Consider the following 18,630-nt stretch of genomic DNA (forward strand, 5'->3'; position numbering starts at 1 on the left):
AGTCATGGAGACAGAGAGACAGCGCAGAAGAAATGAAGACAGAAAAAGACGCGGGGACGGAATGGAAGAGTCAGAGGGCGGCGGAGGGAGATGTGGAAGGAGAATGAGCAAGCGAGCCGGGGAGGGAGAGCGAGGTCCCCACTGAGCTGTGGCTGCTGAGTGCATTTATTTGAGCTGTGGCCTCTCAAGTGAATCCCATGAATGGGAGTAAATAGACAGAAGGCACTACAAGGCAGCCTCGCCTCACATCAGCTGCTGAATGTGGGAGAGGAGGAGGATGGCAACAATGCAAGAGAGCTAACAGGTTCACAGGGAGCCCAGACTTAACAGCACAGCACCACAACAACATGGCAGCGGGCCGCGCGCAAGCGCCAGTGTTTTCGCCGCGGCGACAGCGAGCGGACCGGAGTCGGACGCGGAGGCCCAGGCAAACGCGGCTGTTTGTGACGGCACCGCTGTGTTGGGCCCCCGTCCGCCCTTGCTGTCTCCCCGTCCTTGTCTCCTCGCTGTATAGAAACGTCCTGTGTACAAGGTGGCTGTCCACGCCTCTGTGCCCAAGTGAGTGGCAGTGACAGGCGACAGCTCCCCTCAGTGTGTGTGTGTGTGTGTGTGTGTGTGTGTGTGTGTGTGTGTGTGTGTGTGTGTGTGTGTGTACCTTTGGCCCTCTCTCTCTCTCTCTCTCTCTCTCTCTCTCTCTCTCTCTCTCTCTCTCTCTCTCTCTCTCTGTCTTTGCTTCCTTTTTTATGTGTCCACATTTCAACATCCCCCCAAAAAAAAACAACAACCCTAAAATGATGGCGACAAACAAGCGACGCCCACGAGTCCTCATTCTTTCACTCTTCATAACCGCACATATCTAAACACATCTTAAGCCTGTGGTGTGAGCTGAGGGACGGCCACTGGATGACACCGCGGCTGACGGGAGCAAAGAGAGAGAGGGAGAAATCCAATGAATATGTTATCTGTCAGGAAATACAGAAGGTGAGGCTACCGCCGAGTGTGTGCGTTTGTGTAAACACTGTGTGTTTGTGTCAGCGAGAGCCTGGTCCTGTGTCAGCTGGCACAGACAAGCGTGGCATTAGGCTTTTCAGATTTAGCTAATCTCAGAGCGGTCGCTCTTTTTAGTTGCCAGTTCAGCAGCGCGGCGGCACAGTGGAGCCCCGCAGCTGCCTGTTGAAGACGCTGCCGGTTCCTCCGTGTGCGGACAGGGTTCCACGCGGCCGCGGCGCGTACGCCGGCGCTGGACGGCGCCTTGTGCAGCCATCGCATCCATCTTCGTCAGAGTCATTGTCTCAGACAGCTGTTTCACAGCCCAACACTCACAGAGCACGCCGCTCACCCACCTGCTCTCACACACACACACACACACACACACACACACACACACACACACACACACACACACACACACACACACACACACACACACACACACACACACACACACACGCGTCTTCTCCACTATCGCTGCACCAGCCTCGCTGAGCCAACAGTCCTCCTGACCTCGTCCTAGCTCTCCTCGTTTCGTAGCATCTGCGTGCTACAGCAGGTTTTTTCCAAAAAGCCTGCTCAGTTATCGCTGCCGCACTCGCTGCTCATTTTATTTTTGTTTCACTTACTTGCATTTCCGAGCCTAATCTTAAAAACGTTTGCGTGGCTGCGGAAGGAGAAATGACTTGTTCTTGTTCTATTTTTTTATGGCCCATTACAGAAACATACTTTATCACCATGTGTCATAATAAATTCATCTTGACTTTTGACTATGCAAAATATTGCAGGAAACAATTCATTCAGAGAGAAAGGAATTAGGAAAGTGTTAAATATGTGCCAGAGAAAAAGTGAAGCAGAGTAAGAGTAGACATGGAACTATATAACATTTGTCGGATAAAGATTAGTGTGCGTCTTTAAGTAAGAATAAAGAGATTGAATAAAGAATAAAGAGAGTCAGTGGATTAAGGCCCAGCTGCCAGACGGGCAAACTGAGATTAGCCCATGCTTAAAGGTCACATAGCTTTACAGGAAGCAGGGACAATTCTTAGGAGGGATGCATTGCTCTCACTTCTAGAGCCGAGTAAGTGAAGGAAGTGTCAAGTGAACTCTCCTCATGCCCAGGTAGAAGGTCTGCCTGCTGAAATAATGACTGTTAAACCACATAACCTGCTCAAATTGGTGATACGGGCAGCTGAGACTGCAGTTTTGCAACGCTGGTCACTGACTTAAAGGAAAACATTCAGTTTAGTTATGGACATTTCTTTCTCTCTGACAGATGCCTCACTGCTCATATTTATTTTATTGCCCTTATCTAGATTGAAATTTTTTTTTTTTCATCATCCCTTAGTGGTTTTAAAGTCACCTTTGGAAACAGAGATGTTGAGTAGCGTTTAACAATTCCAGATGTGCACAGATGTGAGACGTCTGCATCTCCTGCATGCAGAGAAACTGCCTGCAGCGTTGCCGCCTTTCTCCAACTATGGGTCCCATCAATCAAATATATACAATTTAAAATATGAGAAAGCCAGACCAGCTCATACGCTCCTCACTAACAGCGTTGGACATTTCCACTCCTATATTCCCTTAGGATGCCCCCGTTTTTCAATAACACAGACATTAGAGTATTAAAAAAGCAGGAGTCTCATGTAGAAGGGAACATTTCTGAGGTTTGCTTCAATAAAAGCAGCTGTTCCGTGACTATTTATAAAACAAATGTTACAAAATCGAAATGAGAAAAGGGGAATTTGACATACAGAGAATTAAGCTAATTCTCACGTCAAAGTTTAGGCTTTGACCTTAATACAGTATGAACTCTGTTGTTGATGTGTGTACTGTACATCTGTCTCTAGTATCAGTGTATTTGTGTGACCTTTTTGCCTAAATCTTTGCACAAATACCTTCTGCCACCCTCCCCAACCACCTCCTTGAGACGCTGTCTCTATAAGAAATGCTCTCCTTTATTCTCTCAAAAAGGAAAAACAAAAACGCTGCATTGGAACATGTGCGTTACATTCCTCTAAAGCATAAATGTGTTGAGCTGAATAGGAGTGTCAAGTTTAGGTCACATGCTTGGATAGAAAATGCGTGGCGTGATTGTTCTACCTTAATTACTTTTAACAGTAGAATTTATGAAATGAAGCATAAGGCAATAAGTCCTCCAGCTCCTGCAAATGAAAAACTAACACAATATACAGAGTGTATAAAGTTGATCTACTTGGAGCTTTCAGTTTTCAGCATGGAATCAGAAAATGATTTGATATGTTGTACATCAAAATGAAAACGGACAATATAAATTGAATTACACTGAACAAAGCCCATACTGAATGTATAGAATTTGGAATAAAATAAATTCCCTCATTAAAAATGACTGATGCAACAGGTGTCGACTGGGTGCTCGACTTGTGCAGTGGTCTGAAGGCTTAAACGTGACCTCGTCAGTCCCTCACTCCATTAAAACAAGTCAATCGTGTACAGGTTCCTACAGATGTTCAGCGTGTTCTGCAGATTGGCTGCTACAATGACCGTGAGGCGACTGTCAGAACCAGGATGCAGAACAATAAGGAGAGGATTATTTCCTATAAGAGACGAGAGAAACGCGCTTCAAGCGTGAAAGAGGACAGAGAATGAAACACAGCTGAAGTGCAGCACTTGGAGAACTGAGTATAAATAATTATACATAATGTATGTTAACGTAAAGAGTACTGAGTACGCACTCAGATGCCCATTGAAAGGTCTGACGACATTAAAAGCTACCATGCAGAATAGACCACATTCTAGTAGCATGGGTTATTTTCTCTGCTCTATAATGTACTGCAATTACTGCATACAGTAGATACTGCAGTGATGGACAACCTGTGTCTGTATACACACACACACACACACACACACACACACTCACACACACACACACACACACACACACACACACACACACACACACACACACACACACACACACACACACACACACACACACGGTTGGGAGGTCCCCGGTGGATCTAATTGAAGAGATTAGATGTTATCCTGATATATCCCAGCCAATTTCAGCCCATAGCCAAACATAATGCCTGAGAATTCAAGGGTTACAGCAACCTTCACACACAGCATCGCCGTTCCCTTGGAAACAACAGCAAGACAGCCCATAACAACATGACTAATAAACTTCCTCTCCTTCCCTGACTCTCTCTTAGCTCCTTAAACCCTTTCTCTGTCCATTTCTCATGTCTGCGGAACTTTAATTCATTTATCTTTTTGTTGTCTGGAAAGGAAAAAAGTTTTAAATCGGCCATTTCTTTTTTACTTTTTGCTTCTAGAAAACACAGTTGTCAGAAAACGCACCCTGCAAAGAACAAACACGGCGGACGCGACTCGAGGAAAAGCTGACGACACCTTTTTTGGGGAAAACGCAGCGCGGGTGCGTCTCCCTGTGAGCGGCGGCCACGCACCCGCTCATCGACGGCCGTGCACCACGCTGTGCTCTCTCTGCAGGACCAATATTTAATTAGAGTCCAAAAATGAGTCCACTCGTAACGATCACCTTGTGTTTGCCTCTGACGACTCTGCGGAGGCAAACACGGAGACGTCTCTGTTGCACACGACGAGCACAGCCTCGCTCTGCGTACGCACACATGCCAATGACCTCTGCACAGGGAGATGCTCTGATTGAATGCAAACAAAGAAAGAGCCGGCGCTCTGGTGGGCTGCGTGTGCTCCTATTGTAAATTATATATTAATATTCATAACTTACATAAGTACAGTATAAGCTTTGCATGTATATTGCAGCTCACTCCCACTCATCACAGCGCGACCTGAGTTTTATCCCACGTGCCTCGTAGAAGGTTAAATTTAATCTGTGCACATAATCTGGGAATAAAGGGAACCAAATGACCAATTAGGGTAATTTTGCACCCTAATGCTCTTATCTGCGTGCTGCAATAACAAAGGTTACAATACCCTTGACACTTCAGACACACACACACAATCAACAACAATAACACTGCCTGCAGGGTTGTGTTTGTTTGCCCGACAGTTTATCTCAACCTTCAGATATGTTCCTTGTACTTTTTGAAGCTGCTAATCAGCTCCTGCCTCTGGCTACGAATGTATCGTATGTTTTCTTTAACGTCTTGGCTTGTGATATTATAAATTAGTAGCTAAGCGAGTTTAACTGATTGCCCCTATGCATTCCTCAAACTGCCCTTTGTTAATGTGATTGTAATTATGGTGAGACTGTGCTTGTTTTCTGTTATATACATACATTTAAGAAATAAATATAAACACTGTTGGAGTTATATAATCAGCTGATGCACAAATTAACACTACCGACTATGGCAATAAATACGTGTTCCCATTTAGGAGTTAAGCTAAGTAGATATGTGTCCAGATAAGCTACAGTACCAGACTGGACTGTAATGAGGGCAAAAAGGCATAAAAATCCATCACCGTCATGGAAAATTCTATGATTACTATTGATGCTGCTCATCAGGGATCTCATTGCCTCACCCAGAATGATATGGTCTGTCTGGCAGGGAGCAGCATGTATGTGGCTGCAGCCTACTGTTATAATAATGTGTGTGCGTGTGTGTGTGTATGGGGGAGAGATAGTGCTGGTCATGTTGCCTTGTGATTAATACTCCTATTTCCTGCTGCTTCTCCCTCCTCAGCCCTTTCTCAGTCCAAGGTTAGTTGGAAATACCTTATGTGGTTCTTTAGGGATATTGGAAGCATAATGCAAAAAAAAATACTGGTGCCTACGTTTAAAGTGACACAAAGTCTAAAATTTTAATTCGGTTCTCTTCAGTATCTTACGCGTTGGTTGGAAATCCCCGTCTTTTTTTGTGTCTAACGCTAAAACGCAGCAGACACACACATTCCCGCACCGTCCGCACATTTAATAGCCTCTAACCCATTTCACCTACGCTGTCGCGCATGAGCATCTCAAGGTTAATTGTTGTAGCATGTGTCAGTTCCCGATAAGCTGCGGCTAATAAATAAGATAATAAGCAACGCTTGATTATGAAGCAGGTGTATAAGAAAAGGCACATTTGCCCTGACATTGTTATTTTTACACAGTTTTCTCAGTATTAATACATTACTGTAAGTACTTGTTGAAGAGAGCTGACGAGAACAATCATCATACAGTAGTCATAATAAAATAGTAAGATGTCCTACATCTATATTAACTAATTTGTAAAGTCCAGTCCCTGAAAATAAACCTTTTTCAAAATGATAGACAGATTATTTTTATTATTATTACATTATTTTCAACACAGTGATGGAAACTGTTAATGACAGATGTACAGTGCACCTACAGTTCGTATCAAGATCAAAACAGTCTTTCTACAACCTAATCAGGAATTTCATCTAAATCCGACTGCAACATCCCACAAAAGGCTGCCACTCGCATTAATTATCCAGCAATTAAGTTGCCTATCATCATCTGTCATCTGTCACACAGGGATGTATTTTTTTCCGCCACATTATCATGTAAATTAACGACTCTTCAATCAATTAACACACTGATCCTTCTCAGTTAGTGCTTTAGATAATCAGAGATAATAAGAATGATCAGAAACCACAATACGCCGCTGTCGTATTTTTACAGCAGGGGCATTTAAACGTTCTCTCCCAGATGGGTTTTAGATTTTTCTTAATAGTATAAACCCATTGTCTAAACTATCTATTTTTAATATCTGCCTGTAATCAGTGTACACACACACACACACACACACACACACACACACACACACACACACACACACACACACACACACACACACACACACACACACACACACTTTTAATACTTTTCAAACTCCTGACAGACTCCATACAGTGTCACACTCAGCAGCACTGCAGAGCGCGTTGAAGAGAGACATTCTCCCTGAGGTTTCAACTGTGTTTATTTCTTTTTTTTTCCCTTCCTCCCTATCTCTATATTTCTTCCTGGTGACAGCTTGATTATGCAGAAACTGGAGGAAAGAGGAGACGTTGGGAATAAATTGATATTAATAACTGTGATTTGGCTGGCAGCATCTTGCCCGGCTATTTTCACATTTTGTTTATATTTGTGACATCAATCAGAAGAATGAACACTTGCTGACTTTAAGAGAAAGGAGATCCACGGATGGAATTACAGGTCTGAATCATATTCAGGACTAATTTCTACAGCAATTCAAATCTGAACAGTGATTTAAATGATTACATACCAATACAGCAATGACTTGAACGGGTTCCATGCCATGCCTCACATGCAGACATTTGAAGGAAGCCTGACTTCTGATCCCTATTAAAATAATCAGCTTCATGCTGGGGCTGTGTTCTTCACCTCCACTAGGCTACACTTTATCAGCATTTCAACCAATGGAGTGATCTGAAGAAGCAGATCCTCCTGACCTCATACAGATCATTGTGATTTTGCCTCAAAGGATCAGGTTCAATTAATAGGACACATCATCATTTAGCTGTGCGTTGGTACTGTACAGTACCAGGATGCACACAACAGCTTCAATCATGCACATACAGCAACAAAGGCACACATTTCACACAATAAGACCGGTCATAATACACTCAATCAATCACAGAAACGGCAAACCAGAACTCACCGAGCAGGGCCTCAACGCCGAGGTAACCGGGAGCTTTGTGCACAGCAGGTAATTAAGAAAACAAATGAGTTTAACAGCATGTCCCATTTCCAAGGCATCTCACTTCATTTCAGTAGTAGTAGTGTGCCAACAGTCACCCAGCACCGAAAACATGAACCCAGGACGCAAACAAGCTGTCGCACACGTGTATTATCCTTGCACTCACATAATACAGTATCTCCATATCAGTAGATATGAATGATAAACACAGGGAGAATGAAGGCGCCATTAATCTTTGAGGAGATGAGGTTTGTTGTAATTAAGGTTGCTGACACACAGCAGACTCCCACAGGGGGGGAGACGGGGGAGCGGCCAGACCCTCCAGCCGAGCCCAACGCCCTCTTAGTGGGGCGCCGGGGTGAACCTTCGCTGTCTGGCACGTCCCCCCCCCCCCCCCACCCCCCCACCCCTCACCTCCCCCCTCCCGTCGTCACCCGCCATCCTGCAACCCTTTCATAACCTACTTTCCCTTTCTCTCTCCCCTCACGCCGGTTACTGTCACTTCCCCAGTTCTTCAAAGACAACACAGGCTTAACAAAGGCGCAGGCAACCTTTAAATATGCAACACTATTGTTATGTTACGAGGAACTAATGTAGCCCACGGGGCAATAAAACAAGCGGTGGCACTTGACAAATGACATAATAAAGATATATGGATCGCTTCCGGAGACAAAGCCTGAAGCGATGAAGGAGCATATTGTATGTGTTCCTCAGACTTTACAGCCCACAACTGGGAAAAAAAAAAAAAAAAAGTTGATCGGAAATGTGCTTTGACAGAAGTTGAACACAGACGATTGAGCCTTGTAGAAACAAGAGGTCTTGAGTGGAATGATCGTCACTCCTCCCATGAATATTCACATGATCCGATCCGCCAGCATGACACAAGACAAGCGCTGTGGATTTTAGCTTATTTTATGAAGCGCCTCTGACAAAAAAAAAAAGCAAAATACAATTTTTACAATCACAAAAAACGTAACTCTCCTGTAATTGCGCGTGTGTTTTCATGGTCAGAAGGTCCCCAGGCGATATGATAATTCGCCCGCCGCGCTGCAAATCAGCGCACTTTGAGGAGCAGGTTGGAACGCGGCGCCAACGCCGCCTCCACCGGACGCGTGTGATTGACACATGAAATGTGATTTGCCGTTCTTACAAACTAAACAAGTGTGACTTGTTTTTTCCGCTGGATAAACGCGCGCGCGGCATCAAAAGTGCCTGCTGGAGTCCACTCAAACAGGGGAAATAATCTGCATGTTTTCACTGGCGCTACTGTGTGTTGATTGGCAAACGCTTTGCTTGAGTTACTCAGTGATGTTTGCCTGTCAGCACAGGAAACGCTGCTTTTTGTTGTTGTTGTTGTTGTTTTGGTTGTTGTTGTATTATCAAACTCAACAGTTTGCGGCTTTGTAGAGGTTTAAATTCGCGTTGTCGCGTCGAACTCAGGCGCGTGGATTCCTTCGCATCCATAAATATGACGAAGCGTCGGCTGTGCTTATGTTCGACGCGGGTCTCGTTTCCTAGGGTGCTGCCGTGAGGATGATTTGTCGTATTCATTGCCTCCTCGTGATCTGGAGAGAGTCCTTATGACCAGCAGCTCCTCTGTGCTACTGAAAGCCTTCACATTGTGTTAATACAATCCAGCCAAACACTTGTCACTGACACCTCTGCTCTTCCATCACTGGCTTCTACGTTATTTTAACACTTCTTTTTATTGCTCCTGATGAGACGACGCCGTCACACAACCTCTCCAGTGTCCTCTCGACCCCTCAGGTCGTTGGAAGTACAATAAAGCCTTTGGCTCCTCCAAGGTCTGAAAGGGCGCACGGGGAGGACGGTGCCTTTGCTGAAGTGTCTCTGAGTCCGTGGAACCGCCCGCAGCGTTAAAGAACCTCCTAAAACCCTCATCCAGGAGCTGGGAAACGCGACCCGGTATTCCACCAGGAGCTTGTGAGGCCACCTGCAGCTTTATTATTCCTCTAGGTTGCTGTTAGCATAAGCAGCCAGCTGTTCGGCAGCAGGCGCCGGTTACCTACAGTGTAAGCTAGAAGCTGCATCACCGAGACTGTGTTTGTTGTGACTCTGTAATATCTGGCTGCAGTGTTTGTGACAGAGGAAAGTCATTTTTCACTTTTGTGCCTTGTGTTTATTGTCGTAACCATGGCAACAAAGGTCCAGGGAAACATAATGACCTGTTGAGCACACTACAAGCAAAGTGCTGTACGGGCCTTATAACCCACACTTATCCTGTCTATAATAACGATTGTTGCAATGATACAGATGTTTGCATCTTCCCTGTTAACGTAAGAATTGCTACTTTTACTTTTAGTATTTATTTTGCAGTGTCTTTTAAATGGAAAGAGGGTTTCTTAGTTCTTAAGTCACTATCTGTGAGAATACATGAATAGAAATTCATACATGTACATGTCATTTGTGTTTTGTTTTGCAATTAAATAGAAATTGGAAATAGTATTCTTCTATTGGCAAAGACGCAACAAAACAGAATATGTTCTAATATATTCCAACCGCGTTGCATAAAGGTTTAGTAGATGCACTGGAGACTCTCCACTGACTAGCATGGATAATGTAAAAACACTCTGTCTAATAAGGACAGACCTTCCATCCCACTAAACATGTCACGATCCCCCTGCCGCAAGTCACTAGTTTCATGTTTAGAGAAATCCGATCTATCTTAATTACATGCATGTCTGACTATATTGATCACATGTTAGTCGGGCAAGACTGACAGCGGGCAGCGAAATTAAAATAGATGTGTGAGCAGCACGTATGAGCTGAGGGACTCCTGCTCCACTTTGGCTGAGCAGCTCACGGGTGCGGGAGCCTTTAAGTGTCATTTTGATAGATCTCTTTACCACGCTCTCTCTTCCATGCACGGTCTGACTCGCAGGAATATGTAACCTCACGTACACCACAGATGTGGTACATAATGCATATGGTGGTGTCGCACGCGGATTTATTGATTTATATCCGCGCGTGCTGCATCTGTAGCGCAGTGAGACCTCATTGTTGGTGAACAGAAGACACACTGCCTGAGACAAATGAGACGGTTGACCAGTCGGGGGCTTGAAAGTCATGCATTATGTGTTACAACAGGAGATGCATGTACTGTACTCTCCACGCCTACACACACAAAATATTATCACACGTTGGAGTGTTTACCGTTCTCACCCTCTACTTACTGTACTGTAGCTTCATCACCATTCCGATTCTCATCCTGTTATTTACTGACTAATTCATCACCTTATACTGCACTGTATCTGATGCAGTGGAGACAAACAGGAGCAGACAGGATGATTGAAAGAGGCTGATACCAGAGTCTGTGGAAATGACCAGGCAAAACATCCAAAAGCTGTTAAAAGTGAGTTTTTGCAGCCACGTTCGGCTACGCTGCTTCTGCACAACAGCCGGCAGGAGACAGGAGCCACTTGTTGTTCCCCAAGTGTTAATGTGTTACCATCCAAACAAGCAGATAGGCGACAGCCAGCTGGCCAGTCATGGCGGGATCATTACACCCAGCTTTCACCTCAGCAGCATATTGATGGCTGAGTGAGACAAACATAGTGTAAATACACCAGGTGTATGCGTGATCACACGTGCGTGCCGGCCAAAAGTGCACACACACACATAGAAGCACACACATACACACGCACACACACACAGGTGCACCCTGTTCCCATGCAGGCACGCAGATGAAGATGCGCCTCCTCAAAATAAACTGTCCGATGATTTGTGTATTTATCATCGGCCGGGCAGCGAAATTGAAAGACGCCACAGAGAGGACGGAGTGGAGAAGAGGGTTAAGGCTCGCCTCTGCCCATCTTTCATCTCCGTTACCAGCAAACAGTGTTTCCAGCGTGTACTTAGTATGGGAGTCACACACAGGCATAGTCAGGGAGCGAACAGGGAGAAAGAAAAGGGTCTATTTTTTGAAATTGCTACTGGGTAGGGTTCAGCGGCAGTGTTGTAAACCCAGCAAGATTTTATAACTAGGTATCATGAAATAATAGGGTTTGAAAATGAGAAAAACAAAGAGAACAGGAGCAGGAGAGTTAAACTACGACGAGTGGATAAAAAAAGAAAAGGGCTGTGGATTCAGCACAGTCTTTTCTCCCCACATACATCACAGGAACTGGGTCAATACGAGCCCATTTGAATGTGGAATGCCGCGCACAAAGGTGCACGTACGGAACATGGAGCGGGGGGGGGTAATGAAAATGTTTCTAGATGAGGTGAGAACTGGTCGGCTCAGTCGCACACTCCCAGACGCGCGGTGGATGAAGGTGAGAGGGTGAATGAAAAAGAGAGGGCTGGAAAAAAAGAAAAAGCTCCTGACAAATTCAATTTGCAGGGGTTCGAGCCGGTGGATGCAGACAGGCTACATTAGGATTACTCATATGATAGAGCAGCCCATCCATCATGCATACAGGCCAATGTAAATGGGGGCAGAGGGGAGGGAGGAGGAACAGTGCATCTAAATAGCCACGACCGTCGAGCCAACTGCGACTTTCAGTCTATTACTTCTGCTCTGAAGCCCGTTTCCTTTAATCTGTTCCTCTTCAAACCATTTTTGTATGCAAATACGTGGGTTTGTGTCAGCATGACAGAGTGTGTTTGTTACCACTGACCTCAGGGGAGAGCGAGATTATTAGAGCTATTGTTTTGTGAAGGACAAACCCGAAGGTTGGAATCCAGTTTGCCTCCACTTCCTCATCCCTTCTGGGGAAGCCGGTGACGTAATGAGCAAGGATGGATGCCGACTCAAATGCATTTTACTGTATATTGCCATGTAGGTCACTATTCCCCAGACAAGCTTCCTTTTCTATTCCTTCTTCTCTCCTTCACACAAAACGCCTCGATCATAAGTCGGGTTACGGCGGAGGAAATGTGTGGTAAATGTGCTTCACCTTAATACCTGAAAATGCAGTAGAGCCAGAAACTGAATACTGGGGAATTGTAAAGGCCAACACACACACACACACACACACACACACACACACACACACACACACACACACACACACACACACACACACACACACACACACACACACACACACACACACACACACACTGCTGACTGAAACATTGTTTTATGGATGCAGTTGTAGGGGGCTGGGAGCATGTTTGACCTTTTTAAAGCATGTGCAGATTTGTAAACATGGAGGATTTGGCCTGTGTGTGTTCCCATAACAGCAAAAGATGGGCACTAACAAAGCGGAAAATGGTTTTATGGTAAAAATAAATATAGGAATAATAAACATAGGTGAATCCTTAAGTAACGCAGATACGGGGAAATGCTGCCTCCGTTTTTATGTTCGGGCTCCACCTTTTATTTTTGCGCATTACTCTGAATTGAATCTATGCAACCGTTAAACACGAAGGAACATCAGCAGATTAAAAAAATGAGAGCTCTTACTAATATGATAAAATATAAAACAAGAAATAATAAAGGGAATAAAAATAATGCCTGGGAAATTGCTCTATTTTAAACTAAGGTCTAAATCGCAGCAGCCGCAGTAAATAAAAGCAGATTTTACGTATGACTTGTGCTGCAGTTGTTTCTTAACATCTCTTGACCTCTTACCGCGCATCCATGCTTAGGATGATGCGTGCTGTCGTCATGGCTACCTAACGCTCTAGTTCACACTGAGCGCCCCCGGGGTGTGTCTGTGTGCATTTACATTCATCCTATATGTGTATTCGTGTATATGTGTGTGTGTGTGTGTGTGTGTGTGTGTGTGTGTGTGTGTGTGTGTGTGTGTGTGTGTGTGTGTGTGTGTGTGTGTGTATAGTTTCTTGACCTCCTCTTTACTATGATCCTCAAAATCCCCATTTTTTATACCTCCCACTCAACTCTATTACCAGTCATCCTGCTTATTCTAGACATTATTGGTTTACTTTCACTGAATAGAAACTGTTCATGCATCTTGCACAAAGACAACTGTGGACTGTCCTATAGAATCCACACATGTCAACACATACTGGATTCCCATGGGCCAGATTGCCTGGACACCAAAATGTCAAGGCCCTCACAGTTCAAAAACTATCACTTTGTGTCTAAACCAGTCTTCAAACGAATCCTGATAGAAGTCACTAATGCAATCAACCTTTTAGCCTCAATCCCAAACCTCCAATCTCCATGCGGGGCGATGCGGGCCCTGATGGGGCAAAGGACAGTATCATCGTCCTTTAACGATTCATGAGGCCGGGGGAACGATAAAAATCAATAGGGAATCCATGTACGCCACCGCGCACCCCTGCGCTGTTATAGTTGAGGACAATTGTTAAACTTTCGATCATTTTCCACCCGCAACACTTTCCTTAACCTCAACCATTAAATCCTTTCTGTTCAACCTATCTCTAACCCTATCAGACTGCTGGCTCTTTTTTACATCAAAGGCTGGTAAATGGTGCTCAGAAGTGCCAATTTCTGGGTTCTCTGATCTTGTCAGCGTGTCACAGGATACTTTGGACCCACAGTGAGATGGAGCGTTGCTCTGTTTGAATGGAGTGTTTCTGACTCTCACTTGGCCCACAATAAATTCTCCCCAGAGAGGCCCAGCCTCCTTCAGGTCAAATTCATATCAGCTCTGTGTTTGATGTCTGGAGACCAGTGCTGCTTGTGGGTTCGTGCTACCCTCCAGATACTCCACAGTTGTCTTTGTGTTTAAGACTGAACTCACCCAGATCTGGGCGTAGGTTTGTGGCAAACAAGCTTATTAGAACCAGAGTCGCGTGGCTTGGTTTTATAGCACATCACAACATCAGGGAGTCATATAACAGACCTACTGATAAGATGCTAGACCACATGTTAAGTCAGTCCAGATGATAATATACTAGTTCTCCTCCAAAGCAACAAACCTCAGTCAATCCTTGTCCTCAGTGCCCTGTAAGATCTCCTCAAAGGGAATCTTTTTTATTTTTAAGGCATGTGCGTGTTGGAAAGAGAGGGAGAGGAATAAAAAAAAACAAAGTTTCTGTGTGTGTGTACATAGTGTGTTCTGTCATTAATGTGTTTTTGTACCAGCGGGCCCCAGAGTGATCTAATACAGAGGCTGGGTTCTCAATTTGTGGTGTTTCTCAAGCCTATATTTAACAGCAACAAAGCCAAGACCCCAGACCACAGTTCCCTCCCACTCAATCTAACTCCATTTTACATCCACCAAAAGGCTCTACTTTTATCTCCAGCAATTCATCTGGGACACATATGGGGACCTTTCTGGAAAATAAATGAGTAGCGAAATAGGCTCTGTACCACTCCCTCTCTGTCTCTGGTACACAATGATTTTATATCCAAAGATATAAAATCTCTGATTTTATATCCAGAGAAATGAAGCGGCCGAGCTCTTTTTCATAACAACCGCAGAGTAAAAATAGAAGCTAAACCAACCTTAAACCGCAATCGCTGCTCTGCGCTTCAATTTAAGATAACTGAGTTCACAGACGCAACGTGCTTTCTGGCTTATCGTGTGGCCAGTGTTCCTGTTTACACAACTGTAAACATCAGCGCTGGCAAATGAAGGTTGATACAGCGTCTATGTATGTCCTTGATGCTGTTACATACAAAAAAGAATTGAATCACTTATTTATTTCTCATTATTCATATCTTTAGGATGAATACATATATGCTCATGATATGCAACACATTCTACAGGCAACAGTGGTGGTTTGGAAGGAGCAACAGTGTGTGTGTCTGTTGTTTTCACCATATAGTGAGGACCAAAAACTGATTTTCCTCACCAAGTGAGGACATTACTGTATTTTGGATTTGTGGGTCCTACATTTTTAACGTTGGGTCAGGTGAGGGTTAAGCATCCAGCAGGCCATGCGCTCCCATAGTTTGGACTTCGCACATTGCACAGACACACTTCCTTCCCGGCTTCCTCCACTTCTACACGCAGCTCACGCCTTCCCGGCGCACAGCATCTAAACACGCTACCAATTAGCCTAAGGAAACAAGAATTCAATTACGCTGTGTTCATAACATGCGTTAATTCAGTGTGCTGATTTACATACTGATTTAAGCACAGGCCACTACACCTAATGAGCTGATGTGAATTTGCATGTGGCTGCACGCAGGCCGCTACTCAACCGTTAACCCTGACTCAACGTGACTATGTTTGTCATATGTTAGGGAACATATGAGTCAAATTTTCTGCTGTTTCCAACAGCTATGGAACAATAAAGCTGCTTGTCTATGTAGTCCCAGATTCTGGTCCGTTTGATGTGTTTTTGGTGCTTGTGGTGGAGGCCAGACCAGTCAACTGCTCCATTCCCATGACCTGCGGGTTGCGCGCTCGTGTGTTGCGACGTCTGCCTGAGCGTGTGTATGTTTGCGCTAAGCTAGCCCCAGCCAGTATGGAGGCTGTTTACACCCCGAGATGTGACGCGTCGCACACCAGCGAAAGGAAGGAAAGTGGAAATGGCACAGAGGATAATGAGGCCGGACACCTTTCGAGACTGTTCTTTGTTTGTGTGATTATATCCCCTGTTCACAAAATGTGCAGCTGTTCCTTGACTTTTGACTTTTGACTGCAAACAGTCTGAAAACTTTTCAGATTTTTTTTTTTAATTAATTGACCAACTTAGAAGACTCCAGTAACCACTGAATGAAAGAGAAACCCAACAAGGTGCTCCCCATTAGAGGGGCAGCCGTGTATCCAGATGAGTAATGCTATGCTAATGCCCAGCAGATGCTAGTGTTTTTCCCTGCACCGCAGCCTTTTTGTGGACGGTGGTTTTGTCTGGCGCACGAGCCAATCAAAGCAAGTCGAGGTGGGACAACAGTTTCACTTTTGCCGAGGCTTCATTTGTTGCTATTCCTGTAGCCCGGCTTACTCTGCATGATCAAAAGTCTGGGTGCTTAATGTTTTAGCAGAGACAGCTGGGAGGTTGTCTGTGCATGTTTGTGTGTGTGTGTGTGTGTGTGTGTGTGTGTGTGTGTGTGTGTGTGTGTGTGTGTGTGTGTGTGTGTGTGTGTGTGTGTGCGAGTGCTTGGTTCTGTATAAGGAGAGTCTGCGAGAGCCTGCTCTATTAATGTGCTGGGGAAGAATGAGGTTGGTTAGGTTCAGTCCAGCAGCTTCATTAAACAGGGTTCGGGGGCGAGAGAGGAGGATGAGAAGAACAACAGAAGTGTGCGGTTCAAGTAGAAAGGGAGGTGAGACTAACTAAACGTATGGTGATTTGAGGTACGGGGCATTGCCAGTGCACGTTTCTTCCCACGCTCTAATCAAGCAGCTGGACATTACTTGTATTTTCTACAGTACATTGACGAGCAGGGGATGCATATTTATTATTAGGTTTTACTGTCCCATGAATCGTGAACTTATTCAAGGGAAGTTCAAACAGCCGCAGAAAGTTAATAAGCATCCGCTGCTGTGAGTTCAGAGAGACCCGGAGTCACTGCCGGTGGGTGAGGAGCGAACCTCAATAATAAGACAACAGGCATCGCCAGCAACTTCTTTATTATCGGCTGACCGGAGCGCAGCAATCAGCATCTGCTGTGGATAAAATTAAATTCTCTTTCAAGCTAAGAACTCGACTAAACAAACACGAGTGGAAAGAGTTTATGCTGGGGACCGGGAGGCTGCGCTGCTACTGCTGTTACAGTAGGAGCTTTAGCTCGAAGCCTGGGGTTTTGGAGGGCTCCCATCGATGCGGTGTCATCACGTCATCGATTAACTCTGCACATGATGAAAAAGCCAATTCTCACATGTGCTGTCGTATTGTGCCGCCCGTCTGAAATCATGCTGGACATAATCTAAATGTCACTGACAACCGGGTTATGATTCAAATCATATTTTCTGCCATTAGGGTAGAATTTACAGTGGTTACTGTGGGACAAGATGCTGTTAACCATAAAAGACACAAAAACAACCACAGTAGGTTTTCTCTGGAATCCAAACACAGATTCAATAAATATATTTCCCCATGTGGCTTCTACATTAGTTACTACAAATGGTTGGTTTTGCCAAGACATTATTTAACTAAAAACAGAAAGAAATACAAGCGGCACCTTTTTTAGGTCATTTAAGAAAGTCTGGTGATAAACAGCCTTTTTGTTTGCCCATAAGAAGGCAGGAAGTCCACCAATAAATCAATACCCGGCCAAGAAAATAGATTTTGGAAAACTGATGCGTGAAGCATCTCCACAAAAGTAAAAGAGCCAAGAGGCAGAGCGGAGCTGCAGTAAGAGGTTACAAGAGCCACATGGCTCCATGTAGAGCCAGTTATTTATGAAGGAATGCAGGGCTTAATATTGTTGACTTAATATCTACAAATATATGCAGTTTAGCGCTTAATTGATTATATTATGTAAAATGGTGCAACTCAAATAGTCTCAAACGTCTCAAACCAACACATTTACTAATGGGCCGTCCTTCATCACATCACATCGCTTCACAAAGGCCCAATTTAATAATTAAATCTCTTACTTAAACAAATAGACGATGTTATCTTGCATTTTAATACCAACATTTTCAGCAACCTGTGTCCTGCTATTATCAAAGAATTTAAATTAGGAAACATGCTCCGAGTTGTACTGTGAGCTCAAGGCGTTTTATTCAAATGTAACTGTATTACGCTGCCATAAATTTCTTGATTACATCACCGGCCGCATTCAAAGTTTAATGAGTTTTTCTCCGTGTCTGCTGTTAAATCCTTTGAGCCAAAGAGCAAAGTTTTCTACTTTTAGAGAAGAACATCAGCAAACAGAGGTGTTTAATGAGGCTGATACTGTAGCAGTCGTGCAGTGCGATATTTAACTTAAATCATAGCTCCAGGTTGAAACCTCTGGACATCGTTCCTACTGTATGTGCATTTTGAACTTGATAGGTTCGATTTTAAGCGCAGCACCCATGACAAGGGCCTGGGCAGAACAAGTTTAGCTGCAGGAGGATGTAAATTGATTCTTGGAAACATAAGGAAGCTGAAGGGAAGGCAGTGCTGCGTCCTGCTTGCTTTTGGGGAGATATCATTGGCA

The 18,630-nt window shown here is 44.4% G+C and overlaps 1 protein-coding gene across 5 annotated transcripts in view; it reads right to left on the reverse strand.

Moving 5' to 3' along the window:
• The window catches only part of LOC114869440 (cell adhesion molecule 2-like), a 135,289-nt gene that overhangs the window by 74,767 nt on the left and 41,892 nt on the right, over positions 1–18,630 (reverse strand). The window lies entirely within an intron of this gene.

Source organism: Betta splendens, chromosome 14 (assembly GCF_900634795.4).
Source record: "Betta splendens chromosome 14, fBetSpl5.4, whole genome shotgun sequence".
In the NCBI taxonomy this organism is placed as follows: Eukaryota; Metazoa; Chordata; class Actinopteri; order Anabantiformes; family Osphronemidae; genus Betta; species Betta splendens.